Source organism: Dipodomys merriami, unplaced genomic scaffold (genome assembly GCF_024711535.1).
Source record: "Dipodomys merriami isolate MVZ:Mamm:240054 unplaced genomic scaffold, mDipMer1.0.p SCAF_541, whole genome shotgun sequence".
Classification (NCBI taxonomy): Eukaryota; Metazoa; Chordata; class Mammalia; order Rodentia; family Heteromyidae; genus Dipodomys; species Dipodomys merriami.
Window position 1 is genome coordinate 549596 of NW_027206115.1, and position 26682 is coordinate 576277.

The window sequence follows — 26682 nt, forward strand, 5'->3', positions numbered from 1 at the left end:
TGCCATTCCAGCTGCAAGATGTTAATATACAACTTTAGTTCCTTCCCCAGGGAGGAGGAGATCACTGTCATTGGAAAGTACAATTTAAGAGAGGTCATTGGTTACGGCAGCTTTGGCTATGTAAAACTGGCCCATCACTGCCTCACAGACACCACAGTGGCGGTCAAAGTTCTTCTCAAGAAAGAGCTGAGAACGGTATTGCACACCTAGATCTGAAGGTCGACAACTTGCTGTTGGACACCAACCACAATGCCAGGGTCAGTGATTTTGGCCTTAGCATCAGGGTGTCCCCAGGGCAGTTGGTAAAGGGGGTTTGTGGAGCCTTGATATTCCACCCTCCTGAAGTGTTCCTATACAACATGTTCGATGGGTACAAGGTGGACTTTTGGGACTTGGGCATCCTGTTATATATGATGACAACAGGAAAGTTCCCATTTGAGGGGTATAAGATGACTCAGATAGAGAAACAAATCCTAGAGTCCAGGTACACCGGTCCCCTTTACCTATCTGCAATGGGCCGTGATCTCCTTTCTAAACTGCTGGCTGTGGACTTCAATCTGAGGCCTGCTATTAAGAAAATAATGCAGCACCCATGGCTGGCTCTAGGTATGGGATTTGGCCTGCTTCCTGATGAGCCACTTCCCAAAAAGCTGGACCCCATTATTGTCACAGTCATGTGTGACATGGGGTACAGCGTAGCTGGCATTGAAAAGGCAATCCAGGGCCGAGAATTCAATGAAGCCATGGGCACCTACCTGCTCATGCAGGAACACTTCAAGGAGAATGCTAGCAGTGTAGAACCAAAAACGATGCCTTTGGCTAGTCCACCATGCCCAACTCCTGAGGAAAATCCCACCAGCCCTCTCCCTGCATGAAAAAGAGCAACCTTTTCTGCACCTCAGGCCTTCAGCTTGTCCTCAGAATTTCAGTTACCTCTGAAGAGAACCCGAAGTGCCAGTCTGCTTGTGCTTCCGCTATACACCCTGCAGATCTCCAGTTCCAGCTTCATTTGGGGCCCGGATTATTTTAGCTGCTCGGGCACACTAGACAGTTCCCACTCAGTGGAAAATGCTCTTCCCACTGCGCAGCCTCAGGGGGAGGCCATAGGCCCCAGGTGGAACATTAGACGGGCTGGAGGAGGGTGGCTAACAGGATAGTCACTATTTTTTGAAGAATCTGCTGCTGTGTGAAGGCTCCAGAGTAATGTCCACAAATTGAGAGTAAAGCTGTCCGAGAGAAAGGGGGACAGGAATCTGAAACAGCAGAATTGAAAACCACCCACCAGACTCAGACCTTTGGGGTAACTCTAACTGGGGTGTGGCAAAGCAGCGAGGTGTGGAATTGAAGAGCTGCAAGTCATGAATGCCCCAAAGTAATGTCCACAGATTGAGAGTAAAGCTGGCCCAGAGAAATGGGTACAGAACTCTGAAACAGCAAAATTGAAAACCACCCACCAGACTCAGACCTTCGGGGTGACTATCTGGTGTGTGGAAAAGCAGAGAGGTGTGCAATTGAAGAGCTGCAAGTGGGGAAGGAGTCGTGCAGGAAGTTCACCCTGCGGACGTCTCAGGCCAGCATGGCCAGGTTGTGTGATTCACCAGCAGGGATTTCTTCTGGAGAAAGGACAGCTGACATCACCAAGGCTTTCCAATGCTGAAAGGTAAGCTGAAAGGGGCCTCAAGCTGCCTGTACCTTCTGAGCTGGGCATATCCACATTGATCCCTTACTTAAGAGTATTGTCACTTCATTGAACAACCTTTCCCATTTGTGCCCTCAACACTAAGGTGTTTTTGTCCCAAATTCTGCAGCGGGTCATCTCACCTTCCAGGTAGGTTGCTTGTGTCCCTACTTGCCAGTTTATTGAGTTCTTTAGTTCGGTTCAAGATGAGGCCTTTGAGCTTGTTGGTATAGGAATCCATGCATATGAGGGGCAGGACACATCCTGGACTCTGCTTCTCCTTCCGCAGTCTCTAGGTGACTGGGTACAACTACTGAGCACACTAGTTACCCTGGCTAGGTTGGAGCATAAAGGCAAATCTTCACTGGGAATGGAGAGATACCTGTCGCCATTCACCCAGTGCACTTTCAATGTTTTCTCCCCTTACTTTCCTCCATTTCAATGCACTCTCCTGCCTGTGTGATTTCTCTCTAAATCTCATCATAATCCCAACATAAAACCATCATCCAAGAATCTCTTTTTTCAGAGTTGTTTATTTGCTCACTATCAAAGAGACCCTATTACCTAGACAGGTTGTTTTGAATTGCAACTCCTCCCATGAGCCCCCATTTTCTCTAAGGGGAAGCAGAAGGTTGGGTTAGCTGAGTTTCAAATAAGAGAACAGTCTGACCAACCAGCGCCACTGTTTAGACTGGCCAAGGATATGAAGTAGAATAATATCCCTTCTTTGAAGGTAGAGGTGGAGAAACGTGAGAAGGAGCACAATTCCTGAGAAAGTATGGAGATACAGTGGTGCCTGTGGATGGATGCTTGGTGGACTTTGTCTGTGGATGGACCCTGACTGGGCTGACTGTTTCTGAATATGAGCAAAGACTTGGTATCATTGGATGTGACCCTCCACCACTGGGTCATATGTGTTGGTTCAGCTTCGGGGGGTGACAAGGGAGTGATGGGGAGGAGTTGGGTCCACATGGCCCTTGCTATTTGTGCTCTGGGTCAAGAAGCTGAGCCTTCAGAGTAGACAGTGGAAGGAAGTGGCCTGACCTCTGGGTGAATCAGATCAAACTCAGGGCCATTTGGGAAGCAAATCTCCCCTCAAAGAATGAGATGGGATTGTGGTGAGAGAAACCAGGAAGGCCAAAAGAGGGTAAAGGATGGGCACCTTATTGAAATAAAGGACTGACACTGATGCTGTATGACAACTCAGGATGGTCAGGAAAGAGCTGAGGAATCCTTAACTCCACATGGACCAGTATTTAGTGAAGAGGGTGGGTGGGGAGGGAAGTTCTCTGACTTTCCTTGATTTCTTCATGCTTTTTCTTTTATCTCATGTTGGCTTGTTGTGTGTACGTGTTTTGCATGTGTACTGGTACTGGAGCTTGAACTCTGCTTTTCTCTCTTTCTGTCTCCTTTGCACTCTCTTCTCATCCTCACCTTCTCAACTCTCCACCCCATCCCAACTACCTTCCTTAATTTTCTTTCTCCCTCTTACATTCCTCCTATTCTTCCCCTTTCATTCTTCTCCCTCTTCTTCTCTTCCTATTCCCTCCTCATGTATCTTCCTGTTCCATTCTGTCTTCCTTTCTCCCTGCTCTTGAATCAGTCTCTCACAATGTCTTTTTCTCTGTCTCTCCTATCTCTCTCTTCATCTCTTTCAGTTTACATGGTCATAACTAGTTCCCTCCCACTTGTCATACCTCCAGGCTTTCATTTCTCTAGTTAATTGAGGAAGGAATTTCCCAAAGTGCTGTCTGTATAATGTTGCAGGTAAACTTGTGGGATAGCTAGGATTACAGGCAAGAGCCTCCAGCATCAGGCAACACATTAGACTTTGTTAGTCTGGTGTAGCACAGGTTGCCTTCTCTGTTATTTGAAAGGGTTTTGTGTAGTTCTGTAAGGGACAGCTGTGTGAGGGACACCTTACAAATGGTGTTGAAGGAAGGGGGTGGTGGCCTGGTGTGCAAATGGACAGGGAGGGAGGAACATGTGTACTGCACAAAGGGTCAGCGCTCAGTGTTGTCATATCTTTCTAGAGATTCTGGTAGTTTCCTGGGAAGCCCCCAGCTGACACCCCCTTCCCGAGAGCACCAGGCTTTGGGCATGATGCTTCCTTTCCCCTGGCAGTTTCCTGGGAAAAACTGTAGGACTCATGGAAAAGTAAACCCTAATTTTCTGCAGGGAGAACCAGCAAGAGTCCGTTTTTGGAATCACAAAGTGTACCAGTTAAAATATATTCCCTTGCTTTCAGCTACAGGTGGTGAATTATGTGAAGGAACAGGAGACCCGAGAAAGCATGGCTATATAGTGGTGCCTGTGGCTGGACCCTGCCTGGGCTGACTGCATTTCCACAGAAATCCAGTGAGATTGGATGTGAGCCTTCTCCACTGTGAAATTTGTTTTGATTCAGCAAGGTCATTAGATTCCCACAGAGGCAGTGCTGAGGGCGGATGCTGCCCTTGAGTAACAAGTGTGGGATGGGGAGAGTTGGGCACAGCTGGCCTTTGCTATGGGGGGGCTGGGCTCAGAGGGCTGAGCCTGCACTGCATAATGATGAGATTTGCAGCAGGAGGTGGGCTGGGGCTCCTGTGGGATCAGTGGTGCACCTCAGGGGTATTTAGGGAACAGAGCTCTTCTCAAATAATGAGTTTCTGGTGAGAGAAGCAGTGAGGGCCAAAGTGGTCATAGGACAGGCATCTTGGTGATGGACAGGGTTGAAACTGATGCTGAAGGAGAGGTGAGAGGAGGAAGCTAACAGTCCTGAACTCCACATGGACCAGAGTTCATTGAAGAGGGTGGGTGTGGAGGGAAGAACTGTGAATTTCCATGATGTCTCCATGATTTTTCTTTATTGTCTTTCTTTTTTCTTTATTATTGGATCCATTTGTGAGCGTGTGGTGGTATAAAGGCTTGTACTCTATACTTGTCTGGTTTTCTCGCCGAGTCTCCTTTTCCTCCTGGACTTTCTTTGCTCTCCCCCCTCTACCATTTCTCTTCATTCCTACTCCCTCATATTTTCCTCTTCTCCTTCACTTCTGATGTTTCCCCTCTTCTCCCTTTCCCATTCCATCTCACTCTTTTCTTCCTCCTGAATCTGTCTCTGTCTCTTTCCGCCGATTCTGTCTGTCTGTTTGTCTGTCTGTCTGTCTGTCTGTCTGTCTGTCTGTCTGTCTGTCTCTCTCTCTCTCTCTCTCTTTCTCTCTCTCTGTCTGTCTTAGTCTCTCACTCTCATTTTTCTTTCAGTTTACATGTTTCTGGCTGGTGATCTACCTCTGTAGTCACACCTCTAGTCCTGAATTTTTCTGGTTGCAATAAGTAGAGTCTACACAGGCTGGCTTTGTCTGCAGACTTCCCAATGTCAACTAGTAGAATAGTTTGGATTACACACATGAGCCTCCAGGAGCTAGCAGTTCTTTGGACGTTGTGAATCTGGTAGAGCACGGGTTGGTTAGTCTGTTGTTTCAAAAGGGATTGGTATGCTTATGTGAGGGATAGCTGTGTAAGGTACACCTCACAAGTGTTTAGAAAGGAAGGCTATGGTGGGCTAGTGTGTAGGATGACAATAGGCAGAGAATTACATTTCCACAGTGCAAGGGTGTCAACACTGAGAGGTGTCCGGTTCTTAGTAGAGACCTTGTGAGACTCCCCAAAGAGGCACCAGCTGAACCTGCTTCCCCAGAGCATAGACTTTGGCCATGGTGTTTTCCCTGTAAGTTCCCAAGGGAAGAATATAGGTCTCATGGTAGAATAGGAGGGCCTGATTTTTTTCCTATGGGAACCATGGAGGGAAGGAAGCTGAGTTTCAAATATTAGAACATTTTTAACATCCAGAGTCAATTTCTGGTATTACAAAGTATATGAATTAAAGCATTTTTTCTTTCCATTCACCAGAGTGAGAGTGATCTCTGAAGGAGCAAGAGACCTGAGAAAGTGTGGATAATAGTAGTTGCTTGTGTCCTTCTGCTTATAAGTAGTTCCGATGGTCAGGGCCTGGATGGGCTTTACCTGAAGATGGACCCTGCCTGGGTAGACTGTGTTCCCACATGAAAAGTAATTTGTTAAGATAGGATATCATCCTCCACCACTGGGTTATGTGTGTTGGTTCAGCTAGGATATTAGAAATCCACACAGAGGCAATGCTGAGGGCTGGTGCTGCTTTTAGGTGATGAGCCGTGGGGAGCACTTGGGCACACCTGGCCTTTGCTATATGTGCACTGGGTCCAGGAGATTGAAGCTGCAGGACAAACTGATGAGATTTGCAGCAGGAGGTGGGCTGGCTCAGGGGCACTTGGGGAACAGAACTCAGCTGAAAGAATGAGAGGGGAATCTGGTGAGTGAAGCAATGAGGGCCAAAATTGGGCAAATAATAGGCACCTTGCTGATAGACAGGGTTGACACTGATGCTGAAGGAGAGCTGAGAGGAGGAAGCTAAGGTTTCTTGAATTCTACATGGAACCATCTGTAGTGAAGACGGGTGGACAGGGAATTACTGTTGATTTCCATGTTGTGTCTCTCGTTTGATTTTATTTTCTTTGGGTTATTTTGTGGTTGTGTGCATGTGTTTGTGAGTGTGTGCTGGTACTGGCACTTGAACTGAGTGATTTTCTCTTTGTCTCCTTTTCTGTCTCTTCTTTCTCCCTATTTCCTGTCTCTCTTCCCCTTTCCAGCTCACTTCCCTCCAAGCCATTCCTCTCCGTCTCTTCTTCCCCTTTCCCTCTTCTCTCTCCTCTTCTCTTCCTCTTCTATTCTCTCTCCCATCCACTGTACTCACAAATCTGTCTTTTTCTCTCCTGCCTCTCTAGATCTTTCTCTTTGAGTTGGCATGTTCATAGCTCTTGCTCTATCACTTAAGTCACACCTCTAAGCCAGCATTTTTCTACTTAATTGAAGATGGAGTGTGCCCTGGCTGGTTTAAATTCTGATCTTCTGGTGTCACATTTTGGAAGAACTATGATTACAAGCATGATCCACCACCATCAGCAATGTTTCTGACCTTGTTAATCTGGTGTAGCACAGGGATTTGTGTACTTATCTGAGGGACGGATGTGTGAGAGACATCTTGGAACTGTTTGAGGAGGGAAACATGTGGTGGGTGGTTGTGCAGAATGGACAGGGTGGAAAGAACCTGTGCACAGTGCCAGTATGTCAGCACAGAAAGGAGTGAGAGGTATTGTAGAGAACCTGTTCATCCACAGGGAGTCCCCCTACTGACACAACTTCCCCAAAACACCAGGCTTTGGGCAGGGTGCTTCCTTTCCCCTAGCAGTCCCCAGGTGAAGACTTTAGGCCTCATGGAAGAAGAGCAGAGCCCAAGTTTTCTGGTTAGTAAATCAGATTGCCAGGGGAGCAGAGTTTCAAATCTGAGAACATTCTGAACATCCAGAGCTCATTATTTAATGAAAGAAAATGTATGGATTAAATACATTTTCTCCCTATCAGAGAAACCTGTGAATGAGCACGAGACCTAAGAAAGCATAAAGATACAGTGGTGCCTGTGGATGGACCCTGCTGGGATGACTGCATCTGGACAGGAGTGAAAATTCGGTAAGATTGAATATGACCTCTTCCACTGGGTTATTTGTGTTGGTTTAGCCAGGGCCATGAGATTTCCACAGAGAGGGAGTGGTGCAGGATGATGCTGTCTGCTCTTGGGAGACAAGTGTGTGATGGGGAGAAATTGGGCACACCTGACATTTTTTTTTTCTTGAGGGAAGGGGGTCCTGTCATGGGGCCTGAACTCTGGGCCTGGGCACTGTCCCTCAGCTCTTCAGCTCAAGGCTAGCGCTTTACCACTTCAGCCACAGCTCCACTTCCACCTTTTTTCCCTGCTTATGCAATGCTGAGGAATCGAACCCAGGGACTTATGCATGCAAGGCAAGCACTCTACCACTGAACCACCTTCCCAGCCCCAACACCTGGCTTTTGCTATGTGTGCACTGATATCAGGAGGCTAAGCCTGCAGAGCAGACTGATGAGATTTTCTGCAGGAGGTGGGATCAGTGGTCCAGTTCAGAGCTATTCGGGAGCAGATCTCCCCTGAAAGAACAAAATGGGATTCTGGTAAGAGTCCCAATATGAGCTACAAGAGGGAAAAGATGGGTACAAAGTAAATGACAGAGTGGACACTAAATGTAAAGGAGAAGACAGGAGGAAAGTTAAGAAGGGAACTGAGGAATCCTGAATTCCACATGTGCCATTCTTCAGTGAAGAAAGTGATTGGGAAGGTATTAACTGTTGATTTGTAAGATTTCTCAATCGTTATTCTTTTATTGTTTCCTTTTGTTTGTTGTGTGTATGTGTTTGTGTGTGATGCTACACCTCAGTGCTTTTTTTTCTTATGCTCTGTATCCTTTGCCATCTCTGTTCTCTCTCCACTTTTCTCACCTTCTCCCTGCTCCTCCCCACCATTTCTCTTCATTGTTTTCACTCCTCCCATAACTACTGCTATTCTAATTCTCCTGTTCCTCTTCTTGCTGTTCTACTTCCCTCTACCATTCCCTTTCCCTCTCTTCCCGCTCTTGAACCTGTCTCTCTCTCCCCACCTCCCTCACTACTCCTCTCTCTCTACACTTCTCTCTTATTTCTTCTTTCCCTTTCTCCCTCTCTGTCTTTCTCTTTTCTCTCTCTCTCTCAGTTTTCATGGATATGTCTGGTTCTCTCCTGCTTGAGTTACACTTCCAGGCTCGCATTTCTCTAGTTACTTGAAGATGGAGTCTTCCCAGACTTGCTGTAAATGCAATCTTCAAGGTGTCAACTTGGCAGATAGGTAGGATTACAGAAATAAGCCTACAGCATCAGGGAAGGCAATTTGGCTTTGTTAATCTGGTGAGGCAAAGGTTGCTTTCTCTGTTTTGAAAGGGGATTTGTGTATTTATATGAGGGACAGCTGTGTAAGAGTCACCTTACAATTGGTTGTGGAAGCAAGGGGATAATGGGTTGGTGTAAATGGACAGGGAAGGATGACATGTGCACTGTAAAGGTGCACTGAGAGGTGTCAGAATATTAGTAGAGACTGTATGAGTCCCCAGAGAGGCCCCCTTTCCCAGAGCACCCAGCATGGGCATGGTGCTTCCATTTCCCAGTAAATACTTTAGGCCTCATGGAAGAATAGCAGAGCCCAATTTTTCTTCGTGGGGAATAAAGAATGCTATCGGAGCCAAGTTTTAAATATTTGAACATTCTGAACATCAAGAGGCCATTTTTGGAACCACAAAGTGTATGAATTAAAATATATTCCCTTCCTTTCAGCTAGAGGTGGTAAAGGAACAGGAAACCTCAGGAATCATGGATATAAACTGGGATCTGTGGAAGGACATAGCCTGGACGGACATTGGTTGTATATGGACCACACCCGTGGATGGACCCTGCCTGGGATGACTGCCTTCCCACAAGAACAAAAATTCAGTAAGATTTTATATGACCCTTCACACTAGATTATTTGTATTGGTTCACCCAGGGCAGTAGAATTGCACACAAAGGCCGTGCTGAGGATTGATGCTGCCTTTGGGTGAGAAGTGTGTGATGGGGAGGAGTTGGGCAAACCTGACGTTTTCTATGTGTACACTGGGTCAGAAGGCTGAACCTGAAGAGTAGACTGATGAGATTAGAGGCAAGAGGAGGGCTGGGGCTCCTGGTGGATCAGTGGTAATGCTCAGGGGTATTTGGGGAGCAATGCTATTCTCAAAGTATGAGATAGGTTTCTGGTGAGAGAAGCAATAAGGTTCCAAATAGACAAATGATGCATAACTGGTTTAAGACAGGGTTGATACTGATACTCAAAGAGAGCTGAGGAGGAAAGTAAGGAATGGTGAACTCCTCATGGAACAGTGTTCAGTGAATAGGGCATTTGGGGAGGAAAGTAATATTAATTTCCATGGTTTCTCAATGTTTTTTTATTCTCTTTTTGTTTTTGTGTGTATGCATTTCGGAGTGTGCTGGCTTGAACTCTGTTTTTCAGTCTCCTTTTCCTCTGTGGCCTTTCCTTGGGCCATCCTCCCCTTTACTGTCTCTAATCTCTCCTTTTTTACACCACCATTCTTCTTCTCCTCTTCTCCTCTAATCATTTTCTCCCTATCCCATTCCTTCTCACTCAATCCTTTCTCCTGAATTTGTCTCTTTGTCTGTCTTTAGGTATGTATGCATGTCCCTCTGTTTTTCTCTCTGTCCATTTTCTTTCTCCCCCTCAGGTCCCCTCTTTCCCTTTCTCTCTCTTGAGTGTGGGTGTTTTTCTGGCTGATGTTCTACCAGTGGAGTCACTCTTCTAGGCCTGATTTTCTACAGAGTTGGACATGGAGTCTGCTCAGGCTGGCTTTATCTACTGTCTTCTCAGTGTCAGCGTGTGCAGTAGTTAGGATTATACAGGTGAGCCTTTAGCACCTAGACTTTGTGAATCTGGTACAGCACAGGTTGGCTTCTCTGTTATTACAAAAGGAAATTGTGTACTTGTATGAGGGACAACTTAAAAATGTTTGGGGAAGGAAAGGGTATTGGGTTGGGCTGCATGTGGAAAATGAACAGATAGAGAATTACATTTCCATAATACAAGGGTTTCAGCACTGGGATTTGTCAGATTCTTAGGAGAGACACTTTGAGTCCCCAAAGATGCTTCCAGTTGACACCACCTTCCCCAGAGCACCAGGCTTGGGCATGTTGCTTCCTTTTCCTTGTCAGTTCCCAGGGGAAGCCTCTAGGTCTCATGGAAGAAGAGTAGGGCCTGTTTATTGTCCTAGGGCACATAGTGTGGAGGAAGCTGAGTTTCAAATATTACCACACTATAAGTCTCCAGAGCCCATTTTTGAACCAAAAAATGTAGGAAATACAATACTTTTCCTTCCTATCAACTAGAGGTGGAGAAACCTTTGAATGAGCAAGAGACCTAAGAAAGCATGAAAATATAGGAGCATGTGGATGGAGATGAGTACATGTGGACATGAGCAGAAATTCAGTAAGATTGGATATGAACCTCCACCACTGTGATATTCATTCAGCAGCACATTAGATTTCTACACGATGGAAGTACTGAGGGTGATTCTGCCTTTGGAAGACAGGTGTGTGATGGGGAGGAGTTGGACACATTGGACCTCTGTTGTATGTTCACCGGAGTCAAGAGACTGAGTGTGCAAGGCAGACTGATGAGATTCGCAGCAGGAGAAGGCTAAGGCTCCCAGTGAAACAGTGGTGTATCTCTGGGGTAATTAGGGAACAGAGCTCTTCCCAGAGAATAAGATAGGATTTTTGTTACAGAAGCACTGAGAGCCAAAAATATACAAGAAATGGGCACCTTGCTGATAGACAGGGTTGACCCGGATGCTGAAGGAGAGCTGAGAGGAGGAAACTAGGGACTTCTGAATTTCACAAGGATCATTGGTCAGTGAAATGGGTGGATGGGGAGGGACGTACTGTGAATTTCCATGGTTTCTAAGTTCTTTTTCGTTGTCTCAGGGGTCCTGAAATGAGGGACTAGGTTTCAGTTCCCGGCAGTGGGTTTGGCTTGAAGCTAGTTTCTAGTAGTCCCAGGGCAGTAGATAGGGTGCCTGGTCACTGCTGCACTGGGTGGGATTTCAGTGTTGGGTTGCATTATGGAGATGAGGGAGAGGGGCATTGTGTACCCTTGGGGCTCTGGGCAGGGCCTTGTGCCAACCAGGAGGCAAGTCATTTTATGATTTCATGCCAGTCTTTTGGGGCCAGATGAGCTCACTCTCCAAAACTCAGGTATTCCTTTGACTTTTCAATTGACAGTATGATGCATGGGCATCCTCGAACACTCCTAAACCTTTGTGGAACAGCTGGAGTGCATTTGGCTCAGCACTTGGAGAGAAGACGAAAAGTTGGCCTGAGGATGAGGGTTCCACAGGTTAGCCACAATGTCACACAGACCATTAGCTAGGACGGGTTCATGGCTTACAGAGAGACTTGGAAGAACTCCAGTAAGGAGTTCAGATGGTATGGAAAGGCTTCCCAGAGGAGGAACAGGTTATTTGGTGTGTGCACACCATCTCCATATGTAAAATTGAGGGTCACAAAGCTTTAGGCAAAGGGCTTGGGAACACAGGTGGGGAGACCACGAGGCAAGGGTGACAGGGGTTGTGTAGAGGAGTCATGGGAAAACAGTAGGAAAGAGCTTTGACCATGTATGGCAGTATACTTGTTGAATAAATGTGTGAGGGAATGGGTAGGCTTTCATTCAATGGACATTTACTGAGTGCCTACAGGATGAGTGACATCATGCTGAAGACTGACAGAATGCTGAGAACAGCATAAAATTATCTCTGTGGGTTTACACTCAAGCATGGAGAGTGAGAATACCCAAACTTATAAAAGTACTACATAGTATATATGAAAAGGAAGATTAAGGCAGAAAGAATCAGGATGAGTGTTGGAAATACTCTGTGTCTTTGTGTGTTTGCAGATGTGTGTTGTGTACACATGTGCACAAGGTTGTATTTTTAAGTATCAGAGTAGACCTGTTTGGCAAGGGGGTTTTGGGGAAGAATAGGGGAGTGAGCAGCTGGGTGTCGGGAAACGCATTCCAGGCAGTTGGAATAGCAGTGGCCCCCAGATCCTACAGTGCAAATGCCAGTGTGGCTGCAGCAAGGAAGCCTGGGCTCAGTGGAGAGAACAGGATCAGAGAAGTCACAGGAGCCTCTTGGTAGCAGAGGCTCTCCACTTCACCAAAGGAGGCTGCTTCAACAATGTCCTGTGGTTCTCCTATCTACTCTAAAGCCACATTTCTTTAAATATGAAAGGGTGTGTGTGATATTGGTGTTCCTCTGGCTGTATTACTTCATGAAACTGAGTGTCCTCCAGATCCATCCATAGTGTCTGAGTGTTGGTTTCTTTTTTCTGGTTCTTTTTTGGTGCTTGAATTAGGGACAGTAAGTGGTCCCTGAGCATTTAGCTCCAGACTATCACTTTACCACTTTGAGGCACAGCTCCATTCCTGGTTTTCTGATGGATATTTGAAGTAAGACTCTCATGGATATCCTGCCTGGGCTGGCTTGACTTCAATCCTCCTATCTCCTGTGTAGATAGGATGACAGGCAGGAGCCACCTGTACCAGGCAGTTTTATTTTTAATTTTAGGCTGAATAATGTACTAAAATATGTATGTACTGTCTTTTTATTCGTCCAGTGATGGACACTTGAATGATTCCCTATATTATTGTGAATGGTGCTATAGTAAATAGAACGTGCATGCAGATAAAGTATTCTAGGGCTGGCTGCTGACAGGTCATTATTCAAATCTATTCTGGGTAGAAAATTGCATGATCCCAGAAAACTTGGAAGTGGAGCTGCGGCTTAAGGAGTAGAGCATTCACACTGAACAGGGAGTTCAAGTCCACATATTGGCCTGTGCTTGCACCCACACACACTCACATACACACAGAGAATAGTATGCTGTGGGTTGTGTTTACAAGGATGATTTTGGGAGGGACATAGTAGGGCGAATGGGAAGACCACCTAGGGCCAGGGCCAGGGGCCTAGGCTGCAGTGGAGTCATGTAGGCAGGAGAAAACGGTTCTCTTCTGGTCATGGAAGATGACAATCTTAATATTGATACTTTTTATAAGCAAGTAGTAATCATACACAGGACATGACACACTGATCAAACAAACCTCACCTTTCCCCTTTTCATTCCTCCTCCCCAACTTCTGGTCAGCACTAGTCCATGGCCGTCATTGTTCTCTACATATCTGAACGACCCTGGGCCATTTGTCTCGATAACTTTACTTAATCCTTGCCTCAATTGTGCTCCAAATGATAGCTTTCCAATCACTGTTATGCCTGGAAAATTCTCCTTTGTGTGTGTGTGTGTGCATGTATATATGTGTGTGAAAGAGAAAGATCATTACCAATTTCTCCATTGATAGACATTTAGACTGATTCTATACCCAAGCTGGTATAAATAATCTTGAAATAGACATAGTATAATTGTACGTGAGCTCATGTATTTATTTAAAGACCTTCAAATTGTTTACCATAATGCTTGTATCAATTTACAATCTGTCTCTCTACATCCTAGCCAGCATATGTTATCTTTCTATCGTTTTGATTTTTTTAAAAAGTTTTCCAGCATGGCTAAAGACACTGGACATTTTTTTCATATATTTTTGGCTATTTGCATTTCTTTTTTTTTGTTTTATTTTATTTTATTTTATTTTATTTTATTTTATTTGAGAACATACTGTACAGAGGGGTTACAATTACATGGGCAGGATAATGCATACATTTCTTACCAAGCATTGCAGCCTCCTCCTTTGTTTACCCTTCATCTCCCTTCCCAGCCTCCCCCATCCCCTCCACCCAATCATACAGCCCTCCTGCCCCCACACCGACATTGTAAAGCTGGTTTTGACATGACATTTTGTACTTCTCATTGTTGCAACAGGTCCACCTGAATCCTTAAACCACTTGTTTGTCCCCATCTCCTCCACATGTTATACTGACATCAAATATAGTGAAAGCGGGGGTTACACTGTGGGGGAGGGACATACAAAGCAACAAAGAAATAATCTTATAAATGCGTTAGAAACACATGCATGAAAGAAACGAAAACATTAAAATACATATTTAAGGGTTCATTTTCCTAACATCACATTATCTGACCTTTTCCGCTTGACTCATACCTATACTAGATATTGCAAATAAGGGAAACCATAGGACCTATGCTTCTTTGGGCCTGGCTTACTTCACTTAATATAATTTTTTCCAAACCTTTCCATTTCCTAACAAATGGGGAAATGTCATTCTTTCTGATGGAGGCATAGAATTCCATTGTGTATATATACCACATTTTCTTGATCCATTCATCTACTGAGGAGCATCTGGGTTGGTTCCATATCTTAGCTATGGTAAATAATGCTGCAATAAACATAGTTGTGCTGGTAGCTTTAGTGTGGTCTTGTTTGTAAACATTTGGGTAAATGCCCAAAAGTGGGATTGCTGGATCATAGGGGAGATCTATGTGAAGTCTTCTGAGGAACCTCCATACTGCTTTCCAAAGTGGTTGAAAAAGTTTACATTCCCACCAACAATGAAGTAAGGTTCCTTTCTGTCCACATCCCCTCCAGCATCTGTTGTTGTTAGAGTTCTTGATTTTTGCTGTTCTAACTGGAGTGAGGTGATATCTCAATGTTGTTTTGATTTGCATTTCTTTTATGGCTAGGGATGTTGAACATTTCTTCATGTGTCTATTGGCCATCCTTTCTTTTTCAGAGAAGCTTCTCTTTAAGTCTTTCGCCCACTGATTTATTGGGCAGTTGTTTCTTTGAGGATTTGTTGTTGGGTGGTTTAATTTTTTGAGTTCCTATATATTTTAGATATGAGAGCCTTGTCTGTTGTATGGCTAGTAAAGAACTTCTCCCAATCGGTGGGCATTCTATTGATCTTGCTACCTATGACATTTGCCCTGCAGAAGCTCTGCAACATTATGCAATCCCATTTGTCCAACCTTTCTTTGATTTGTTGTGTTTCCGGGTCTCTATTCAGAAAATTTGGTCCTGAGCTAAGAGACCTAGATTTCTCCTATTCCATCCTGTAATGTTTTCAGAGTGTCTGCTTTGAGTTCAAGGTCTTTGATCCATTTGGAGTTGATTCTGGTGCAGGGTGATATATAAAGATCTAACTTTAGTTTTCTACATGTAGTTAACCAGTTTTGCCAGCACCATTTACTGAAGAGGCTGTCTTTCTTCCATTCTATTGTTTTAGTTTCCTTATCGAAGAGAAGATGGCTATAGGTCTGTAGGTTCATTTCTGGGTTTTCAATTCTATTCCATTGGTCCTGAGGTCTTTTCTTATGCCAGTACCAAGCTGTTTTGATTACTATGGCTTTATAGTAGAGTTTGAAATTTGGTATTGATATTCCTCCAGCAGTGTTCTTTCCATTGAGGAGGGTTTTTGCTATTCGGGGTCTTTTATTGTTCCATATGAATTTTTGGATTGCCTCTTCTATTTCCTTGAAGAATGAGGGTGGAATTTTGATAGGTATCGGGTTGAATTTGTAGATAGCCTTGGGAAGTATTGCCATTTTCACGATGTTAATCTTGCCAATCCAGGAGCATGGGAGGTTTTGCCATTTTTTAAGTTCTGTGTTGATTTCCTTTTTCAAGATTATAAAAGTTTCCTTGGTAGAGGTCCTTCACTTCTTTAGGTAAGTTAATTCCTAGTTATTTTATTTTTTGTGGGACTATTACAAATGGAGTTGCTTTCCTAATTTCAGCCACACTTTTCTCATTGTTGGCATACAGAAAAGCCATTGATTTTTGGGGGTTAATTTTATAACCTGCTACTTTGCCAAAGTTTTGAATCAGCTTGAGTAATTTGGGAGTGGAGTCTATGGGATTCTTTAAATGCAAGATCATGTCACCTGCAAAGAGGGAGAGTTTTATTTTTTCTTTCCCTATTTGGATCCCCTTTATGTCTGCATCTTGTCTTATTGCTGTAGCTAGGCATTCTAATACTAGATTGAAGAGAAGTGGAGAGAGTGGGCATCCTTGCCTTGTTCCTGAGTTAAGAGGAAATGGCTTTAGTTTTTCACCATTGAATATAATGCTGGCTGTAGGTTTGTCATATACAGCCTTTATTGTATTGAGGAATGTTCCATGGATTCCTAATTTTTCCAAAACCTTCATCATAAAGGGGTGTTGGATCTTCTCGAATGCTTTTTCTGCATCTACTGAGATTACTATGTGGTTCTTATTGTTGCTCCTGTTGATGTGATGAATAATATTAATTGATTTGCGTACATTGAATCAGCTTTGCATCCCTGAAAAGAATCCTGTTGGATCATGGTGTATGATTTTTTGGATGAATTGTTGAAGTCGATTGGCCAAAATTTTGTTGAGAAGTTTTGCATCAATGTTCATCAAAGAAATGGGTCTATAGTTCTCTTTCTTTGATGAGTCCCTGCCTGGTTTTGGGATGAGGGTTATGATGGCTTCATAGAATGTGTTCGGTAGTGAGCTTTCTCTTTCAATTTCATTGAAGAGTTGGAGGAGTATTGGTGTGAGCTCTGCTTTGAAGGCCTTGTAAAATTCCGCTGTAAAACCATCTGATCCTGGAGTTTTCTTAGCTGGGAGGTCTCTTATTGCAGTTTATATTTCAATGCTTGATATGGGCCTGTTAAGCTGGTTTAACTCATCTTGGTTTAGTTTTGGCATGTCAATATTTGCTAGGAAAAGGTCCATTTCTGTCAAGTTGTCAACCTTATTAGCATAAAGTTTTGAGAAGTATTCCCTTATAATGTTCTGAATCTTGGTTGTTTCCATGGTGATGTTTCCATTCTCATCTCTGAGTTTATTAAATTGGGTGTGTTCTCTCTTTTTCTGATAAGGTTTGCTAAGGGTCTGTCAATTTTGTTAAGTTTTTCGAAGAACCAACTCTTTGTTTTGTTGATTCTTTCTATAGTTTTTTTTGGATAATAATTCATTTAATTCTGATTTAATTTTGATTATTTCTTTCCGTCTACTGGATTGGGGTTTATCTTGCTGCTCTTTATCAAGGAGGTTTAGATGTGTCATTAAATTGTTAGTTTCAGATCTCTCCAATTTGTTGATGTAGGAGATCAGAGCTATAAACTTGCCTCTGAGTACTGCTTTTGCTGTGTCCCAGAGGAGCTGGTAATTTGTGTGTTCATTTTTGTTGAATAGCATGAACATTTGAATTTCCTTTCTAATCTCTTCCATGACCCACTCGTGATTCAGCAGTGTGTTGTTCAGCCTCCATGTGATACCAGACTTTCTTTGGTGGCTTTTGGTGTTGAGTTCTAATTTTATTCCCTTGTGGTCAGAGAGAATGCAAGGTATAACTTCAATGTTTCTGAATTTAGACAAGTTTGCTTTGTGGCCTAAAATGTGGTCTATTTTAGAAAACGTTCCATGTGCTGCTGAGAAGAACGTGTATTCTGATGCTGCTGGGTGAAATGTTTGGTAAATGTCTTTTAAATCTAGTTGATCTATGCAGCTGTTTAGATCTGTGGTTTCTCTGTTGAGTTTTTGCCGAGTTGATCTATCTAGTGGGGAGAGTGGTGTGTTAAAATCCCCAACAATTTATGTCTTAGGATCTATATGGGATTTGAGGGAAAGTAGTGTTTCTTTGATAAATTTGGGTGCTCCATTTTTTGGCGAATAGATATTTAGAATTGTAATATCCTCCTGAAGGAGAAATCCTTTAATTAGTATGTAGCAACGTTCTTTATCTCTTTTCACGAATTTTAATTTGAAGTCTATTTTATCTGTTATTAGGATTGCAACTCCCGCCTGGTTATGAGGGCCGTTTGCTTGGTAGATTGTGTTCCAGCCTTTAACATTGAAAATGTGTTTGTTTTTACGGGCAAGATGTGACTCCTGCAGGCAGCAGATAGAAGGGTCTTTTTTTAAATCCATCTAGACAGTCTATGTCGCTTAATTGGAGAGTTCAGTCCGTTAACGTTAAGAGACAGGACTGAGAGGTATTTGGGAGTTCCTGCCATGTTATCCACCTTCTTGGGGGCTGTGAAAACTGGGTTCTTCCTAAGGTTCTTGGATTCTCATTTTGGGTGCAGTTTCTTGGCCTTTGTTGCGGTCTTGTTGGTTTTCTATGTGTAGGACATCTTAAAGAATCTTTTGTAGGGCTTGTTTGGTGGAGATGTATTGTTTCAATTTTTCTTTGCTATGGAAGGTTTTTATTTGGCCTTCAGTTATGAAGGAGAGTTTAGCTGGGTACAGTATTCTTGGTTGATAGTTGTTTGCTTTTAGGGCATGGCATACGTCATTCCAGGCTCTTCTTGCTTTGATTGTCTCTGCTGAGAAATCTGAGGTAATTCTAATTGGTTTCCCTTTATAGGTGATTAACCTTTTCTCCTTGACAGCTTTAAGGATCTTTTCCTTGGTCTGAGTTGATCCTGTGTGGATTATAATGTGACGGTGGGTTGTCCTATTCTGGTCTGGTCTATTTGGGATTCTAAAAGCTTCTTTTATCTGAATAGGCCTATCTTTTTGTATGTTTGGGAAGTTCTCTGCTAGGATCCTGTTAAACAAATTTCCTAGACCATTAACTTATGTTTCTAGGTGCTCCTCTACACCCATTATCCTTAGATTGGGCCTTCTGATGGTGTCTTCCAGGTGTTGGATAGACCTATCATATTTCTTGGACTTGTCTTAGATGGTTGCATGTACTTTCTCTATAATATCTAGGCTGTCTTCAATCCCTGAGATTCGATCTTCTGCATGGTCTAACCTGCTGTCAAGACTCTCTACTTTCTTTTTTATCTCTTTTCCTTCTAATTGGTCAGCTTTGATGGCTTCAAGTTCTTTGTTGAAGCTCTGTTTTAGGTCTTGTATGAATTTCTTTACTTCCTTAATTTGGTGTTCAGTGTTTGTTCTCAAATCACTTAGTTGATTGGTCATGGTTTCTTTGGACTCCCATTCCTTCTGTTGGGTTCCATTCAGCATTCCCTTTGTGGTCTCCCTGACTTCCTTCAGCTCTTTGTTAATGGATTCCATGACTGCCTTTAGTGATCTTTGTGTATTCTCTACCTGGTCTCTCAATTCCTGAATTACTCTTTGATTAGCTTCCTCCCATTTGTGGGATTCCTGCAGTTCTCTTTCTTCCCCTTCTTGGGATTCCTGCAGTTCTCTTTGAGTGTTCTCTGCCTCCTCACGCCATTCCTCCCTTTCTCTTTGAGTATTCTCAAGTTGTTCACACAAATCCTGTATCAGTTTTTGAGTAGCTTCCTCACGCTTATGTTATTCCTGTATAAACTTCTGGGATGCCTCCTCTCTCTCCCTATCACACTCATACAGAGTCCTTTGTACATTGTCAAACTTCTCATTTATCATGTTTGCTAGTAGTGTTTGTAGAGCTATTTGGGAACTCTCCTCTGGATTATTCTTTATCTGTTCTAATCCCTGATTATCAGGACTGGGAATTGAGATACCTGAATTTGCCATTTTTCTTGTATTTTTCCGGCTTACTCTGCCCATTTGAGATGAAGATAGCACCAGTTTTGTGCTAGAACACTATCTTAAGGCAACCATCAACCAAAGTTTGCATTTGTACAGTCAATAGTCTACAGATACAATCTAGTTCAACAGATACATCTATTCAACAGCGAACAACTATATGTTAAAGGACTTCGAAGTGCAGAAAAGAATTTGGAAAACCCGAAATTATTAGGATTAGGGAGAGATGTGGGTAAAAAATAGGAATAGATTGGTGTGGGGAGGCACAGGGAGAGTTAACTATGTCCTAATCATAATGCAGGAAATGGGTTGGGTAGGATGCAAGTAGAGAGAGAGAGAAAAGGAAGAGACGGAAAGGGGAATGAAAAGAGACCAGAAAAAAATAGAAACGTAAAAATTAATGTTATTATAGAGATTAAAAGACCATCTCTTTAGAGAGGAATGTGAATATGTTGACAGAAAGGGAGGGACATAGAGGAGATGTGAAAAACTTTAAGCATGGGAAATGGAGAAGAAAAGATCAGAAGTTCAGTAGCGCTAGACAAAAAACAAAAAGAGGATTAAGAAAGAAAGAAAAAGAGAAAGAAGAGAAGAAGAGAAAGGAAAACGCTCATTCACATATTCCTTAAATAAAAATTATAAGAGGAGAAAAAAAAAAGCTAGGGAAAACAATTATTTTTTCAGAAGAGGCAAAAATTAAATATTAATAAAAGTTTTAGAAGAGAAAAAAATTATATATATATATATATATATATATATATATATGGTAACAAAAAAACAAAAAACAAACGAAAAAAAGAAAAGAAGAAGAAGAAAAAAAAAGTCCTTTGATTTTTTTTTTTGTGTGTGTGTGGGAAGAATCCTGTATCTCCCTTTTGTCTGTAGCCAGCCTCTTGTTGGAGTCTCTGGTCAGCTTGAGGTCCTGTGGCTTGATTGGTTTCTTAAGTCGGTTTGTTGGAAGAGGCAGAAAAATGCTCTGCTTTACCCAAGATTTTGAGATCCCCTTCCCAGGTTAGTTTTCTGGGAGGTTGATCAGCTTTGAGAATCACAAAAGAGGGGGATGCAGTGATGAGGCTAGGTTCTGGGTAGAGTTGAGGCCTTTCAACAAACAGTAGCTTATCCCTGGGGCTATTTTGTGATAAAACTCACAGCGCCCAGCCTGGAGCCATTCTCAGGGTTTCTGATTTTCAATTGATTGTGGTGGCTGCTAGAGGGAGGGGCAGCTTCTGGCTCTGGTTACCCAGTGGGAAAAGCCACTCCAATGGCTGGCGCCTGAGCTGGGTGACTTTTCCCTGGATGGAGCTGAGTCTGGCAGGTCACTTCGCCAGTAAGTTCTTGTGACCTGCTAAATGACTCGTTTTATTCCAAGGCCTGAGCTGGAGCTAGCAGCTCCTCCGAGCTTTGTCGGTATCCAAGATGGAGATCACCGGTGCTGGGGGGGGAAGGGGTGGCCTTCCCCTCTCTGCTCCCTGAGAAGGAGTGAGGACGTCGGGCTTGTACTGACGCCGAGTCTTGGATCCTGGGTCGTCTCTGGTCTGCAAACTGCAGGATGAAGATGTCTTTTTCTTGTCAGTTCTTGTTGGGGTTGAGTAGAATCCGCAGTCCCCTGCATCTGGCTCCTTCGTCCCGGACTATCTGTGTCTCAGGTATGACCCCACGGCAGTGGTCGCCGCCGCGACCCTGCCGCCGCAGCGGCCGCTGCTGGCAGGCGCTCAGATGTGTCTTTTTGCCTTGGCTTCCCCTCTCTTGTCTAACTCTCTGTTCTGTGATGGCACACTTGGTGTGATTCTCTGGCTTAGGACTATTCACTGGAACTCTAAAACTGCTTTCTATGTGAGAGCTTGTTCAGATTCCAGCTTCTCCTCTGCCATCTTCCCGGAATTCCCGCATTTCTTATTTTTTGAAATTTCTATTCAGATCATTTACCCCTGCCTGTGTTTTTGCCAGTCCTGTGTCTTGAACTTGGCCTTGGCACTGTCTCTGAGCTTCTTTTGCTTGAGGCACTCTACCACTTGAGCCACAGTTCCACTTCTGGCTTTTCTATGTATATGAAACTGAGGAATCAAATCCAGAGATTTGTGCATGCTAGGTGAGCACTCGACCACTAACCCACATTCCCAGTCCTGTACAATTACTTACAGATAATAAAAACCTAATTAGGAAAGATTCCACCTTCCTTCAAGAGCCATTACGAGTTCCATGCTGCATCATAATGGTTAGTAATGACTTATTAAAAATAACACCCTGGGAAGTGTTCCACTTCCAGCCATTGACAATGGTGGCTGTTCCATAAACATATTTGGAAAATAATGTCACTGAAACCTTTTAAAAATGAAATAAAATACGGAATAAAAAGATTGCCGTGGGCTAACTCAGAAACACATAGAGTCCTTCACAGAGCAATGGCAGACAGGAACTTGAACTACCAAGCAGAAGTCGTGATAAGGTCTCAGCCCTTCAGACCTCATGGTCTTTTCTAAGGTTAAAACTTGGCATCTTTTTAAAATCCTATTTGTGCCAGGTACTGGTGGCTCACATCTGTAATGCTAGTTCCTTATGGGACTGAGACATGAGGTTCTAGGTTCAAAGCCACCCTGAGTAGAAAGCCCATGAGACACTTATCTTCAGTTAACCCCGGAAACTGTAAGTGACAGTGTGGCTCAAAGTGGTTGAGCATTAGAGCTCAAGGATACTGCCCAGGCCCTGAGTTCAAGTCCCACACATGACCAAAAAACATGTGAACATCAATTTGTTTGGTTTTGAAACAATGTAAATAATTTCAGCTTGATGTCATTTAAAGTCCAAACCAAATGACTAACACTTCAGGAGACAAGAGGCAGTATCTCCACCCTACCCTGACTCAAAAGGCCTTGAAATTGAGTCATGACAAAATGTGTAACAACAGCCAGTATAGGACAGGGTGGACTGGCAAATCCTCCTGTCACCATCTTGAAGCCAGGAGGCTGTTCAAGGAGATGGTGAGTGCTGTGCACTACACTCACAAGAATAGATTCACACACAGGAACATCCTGTGGATGGCAAATGCAATGCCAAAGTCAGTAATTTGGGGCTGAGCATCAGGGTGTTGCTGGGGCAATTGCTAAAGGGGTTTTGTGGAGCCTTGATATTCAGACTTCTAGAAATGTTCCTATACAAAATGTATGATGCCTATAAAGAGGACATTTGGATCCTAGGTATGCTTCTGTATGTGAGGACAACAGGAAAGTTGCTGTTTGAGGGGAGGAAGATGGCAGACATGGGTACACATCCTTGAGGCCAGGTACACAGCTCTCCTTTATCTATCTGCAAAGAGACATTATCTCCTTTCCAAACTGCTGACTGTGGATGTCAATCAGAAACCCATGGCTGGCTGTAGGTGTGGGGTTTGGCCTGCTTCTTGATGAGCCACTGCCCAGAAAGCTGGACCCCATTAGTGTCACAGTCCTATGGGACATGGGTTACAACATTGCTGACATTGAAAAGGCAATCCAGGACAGAGCGTTCAATGAAGCCATGGGTACCTATCTGGTCATCCAAGAAAACTCAAAAGGGAGTGCCAGAAGTGTGGAGTGGAAAATGATGCCTTTGGCTATTCCACTGTACCTCAACTCCTCAGGAACTTTCCACCAGCCCTCTCTCCATGAAGGAGAGTCAGCTTAGCTGCACAACTTAACACATTCAGTTTGTCCTCAGAAATTCAATTGCAAGATGATGACAAACAGTTGCCTGAAGAGAGGCCAAAGTGCCAGTCTGCCTGTCCTTCCCCTCTGCTCCCCACACAGCTCCAGTACTAGCTTAACCTGGGGCCAGGATTCTTTTAGCTGGCTGAGCAGACTAGAGAGTTGGCACTTGGTGGAAAATGCCCTTCCCTCTGGACAGGCACAGGGGGAGGCCATAGCCTCCAGCTGGAATAAGTGATGGGGCTGGAAGAGCGTGGCTCACAGGATAGTCACCATTTTTCACAAACTCTGCTACTGTTTGAAGGCCCCCAAAGTAATGTCCACAGCTTAAGAACAAAGCTGTTCCAGAGAAAGAGGTGCAGAACTCAGCCACAGCACTAAGGTGTGGAAAAGCAGAGAGGTGTGGAATTGAAGAACTGCAGGAGGGGAGGGAGTCATGCAGAATGTTCACACTGCTGTGTGCCCAGTATCCCTAGCAGAGGTCTAAGTCCAGCATAGCCAGGCTGAGTGACAAGTGCTAGGGGATTCCCCAGCTAGCATTCCTTCCAGTGAGAGGAGAGCTGACAGGGAGCTGACTTTTAAATGTTGAAAAGTAAGCTGAAAGGTGGCCTCAAGCTGTCTGTACCTTCTGAGCTTGGTGGATCCATCTCGATCCCTTACTTTCAAGTAATGTCACTTTATTAAGTAACTTCCCATTTGTCCCCTGAACACTAAGGTGTTTTTGTCCCAAATGCTGCAGCAGGTCATCATCTCACCTTCCAGATATGTTGCATGTTTTCCTACTTACTTGCCTAGTTTGTTTACTTAGGTTTAAAGTGTGGCCCTCGGGCTTCTTGGTATAGGAGCAGGGGGATCTGGGGGGAAGGTGGCATCCTGGCCTCGCTTCTCCTTGGGCAGTCTCTAGGTGACTGTGTACAACTATTTACACTGGCTGGGTCGAAGCTCAAGGGCTCATCTTCACTGGGAAAAGAGAGGGACCTGTCTCCATGCACCATGTCAGTATTTTCTGCCCCAACTTGCCTCCATTTTAATGCAGTTTCTTGTGTGTTCTCTCTAAACCTAATTGCCATTCTAACATAATGCCATCATCCAAAAATCTCTTATTTCAGACTTACAGTAAAATAAAAACAGTAAATTTTAAAGACCCTTTTTCCTATACAGATTACTTACAATTGCAACTGCCCTGGGAGTCCACATTTCTCTAAGGGGAATCAGAGTGCTGAGGGAGCTGAGTTTCAAATTTGAGAACATTCTGAGCAAACAGAGTCCCTGATTACACTGGAAAAATGTGTGAATTAAGCTAATTTTCTTTCCTTTCAGGTAGAGGTGGACAAACCTGTGAAGAAACAAGAGACCTGAAAAAGCATGGAGATATAGTGGTGTTTGTGGATGGACCAGGCCTGGGATGACTGTGTCTGCACATGAGCAGAAATTTGAATGTATCTGTCTCTCTGCCTCTGCTTCTGTGTCTCCTGTCTTTCTCTTTCAGTTTGCATGTGCATCACAGGTGCTCTACCACTTGATTCCAACCTCCAAGCCTGCATTTCTATGGTCTGTTCTTGCTGGCTTTAAGTGCACTGTTCTGGGTGTGAAGTTCTGGAATAGTTAGGATTTCAGACTAGAGCCATCCATACCTGGCAGGACTTTTGACATTGTTCATCTGGTGAGACACAGGTTGGTTTTTCTAATGTGGAAAAAGGGATTTATGTACTTATCTGGGGGACAGCTCTGTGAGGGACAATTTACAAATGGTTGTTGAAGGAAGGGCATGGTGGGATGGTGTGTAGAATTGACAGGGAGGCAAGGCATGTATATTGTTCAAGAGTATCTGCACTGAGTGTTGGGATATCTTAGTTGAGATTCTAGGAGTCCCCTCAGAGGCTCCCAGGTGTCTCCCCTACTCCAGGGCACCATGCTTCAACATGGTGCTTCTGTTTTCCTGGCTTTTCTCTGCTGAAGTCTCTAAGCCTCATGATAAATAGCAAAGTACATTTTGTTCCCCTAGGGGATCAAGACTACTGGGAGACCTGAGTCTAAAATATTAGACCCTTCTGAACATCCAGAGCCCATTTTTAGTTCCACAAACTATATGAATTAAAACATTTCCCTTCCTTTCAGCTCCAGGTGGAGAAGCCTTGGAAAGAGCAGCAAGATACATGAGAGAGTATGGAGATATATTGGTGCCTGTGGATTTACCCTGCTTGATATGACTGCATTAGGACATGAGCCGAAATTCGGTATGTTTGGATATGATCCATCACTGGATTATTTATGTTCGCTTCGCCAGGGGCATTAGATTTCCACATAGCAAGTGCTTTGGTCTGATGCTGCTTCGGCTGACAAGTATGTAATGGGGAAGGGTTGGGCACACCTGATCTTTGCTATGTGTGCCCAGGGGTCAGGAGGCTGAGCCTGCAAAGCAGACTGATGTGATTTGCAACAGCAGGTGGGCTATGACTCCTGTTGGATCAATGATCCAGCTCAGGGTTATTTGGGGAACAGAGCACAGCTAACAGGATGAGATTGTATTCCATTGAAAAGAAGCAGTGCGGACCAAAAGAGGGCAAAGGATGGGCACCTTCCTGATAGACAAGGTTGACACTGATGTGGAAGGAGAGCTGAGAGGGGGAAGATAAGGACTCCTGAATTCCACATGGAATTCCACTGAAGAGAGCGGGTGGGAAGGGAAATAGTATTAATTTCCATATTTTCTCAGTCCTTTCCTTTTTTTCTTTTTGTTTATTGTGGGTATATATTTGTGAGTGTGTGCTGGTCCCAGCACTTGAACTGAGTGATTTTCTCTCTGTGTCAAAGCTCTTCTTTCTCCCCATTTCTGTTCCCCCCTTTTCCAGCTAACTTCCCTCCAGACCAGTCTCTGCTTTCCCTCTTCTACTTTTCCTCTTCTCGTTCCTCTTCTCTTTCTCTTCTCTTCCCTTCTACCTTCCTCTGTCCTCATGAATCTGTCTTTTTCTCTCCTGCCTCTCTAGATCTTTCTCTTTGAGTTTGCATGTTCATAACCGGTGCTGTACCACTTGAGTCACACCTCCAAGCCAAGATTTTTCTAGTTAATTTAAAATGAAGTCTGCTCAGGTTGGCTTTAACTGTGATCTCTAGGTGTTAGCTTCTGGAGGAGTTAGGATTACAGGCATGATCCACCACCATCAGCAACACTTTGATCTTGTTATACTGGCATAGCACAGGATGGCTTCTCTGATGTGACAAAAGTGATTTGTGTAGTTATCTGAGGGGTGTGAGGGACACCTTGAAAATGGTTGGTGAAGGAAAGGTGTGGTGGGCTGCTGTGCCGAATACACAGGATGAGAAGGACGTGCACAATTGAAGGTTGTGAACACTGAGTGATGTCCTATCTGGGTAGAGATTCTGTGAGT

At 43.9% G+C, this 26682-nt stretch overlaps 1 long non-coding RNA gene across 1 annotated transcript; it reads left to right on the forward strand.

The window, feature by feature from the left end:
• The first annotated feature begins 810 nt into the window (after positions 1 to 810).
• On the forward strand, positions 811 to 24700 carry LOC138811631 (uncharacterized). Its single transcript, XR_011367458.1, has 4 exons — positions 811 to 1660; positions 7115 to 7219; positions 8924 to 9079; positions 24614 to 24700. It is a non-coding gene; the product is annotated as an uncharacterized lncRNA (long non-coding RNA).
• The last annotated feature ends 1982 nt before the right edge of the window (positions 24701 to 26682 follow it).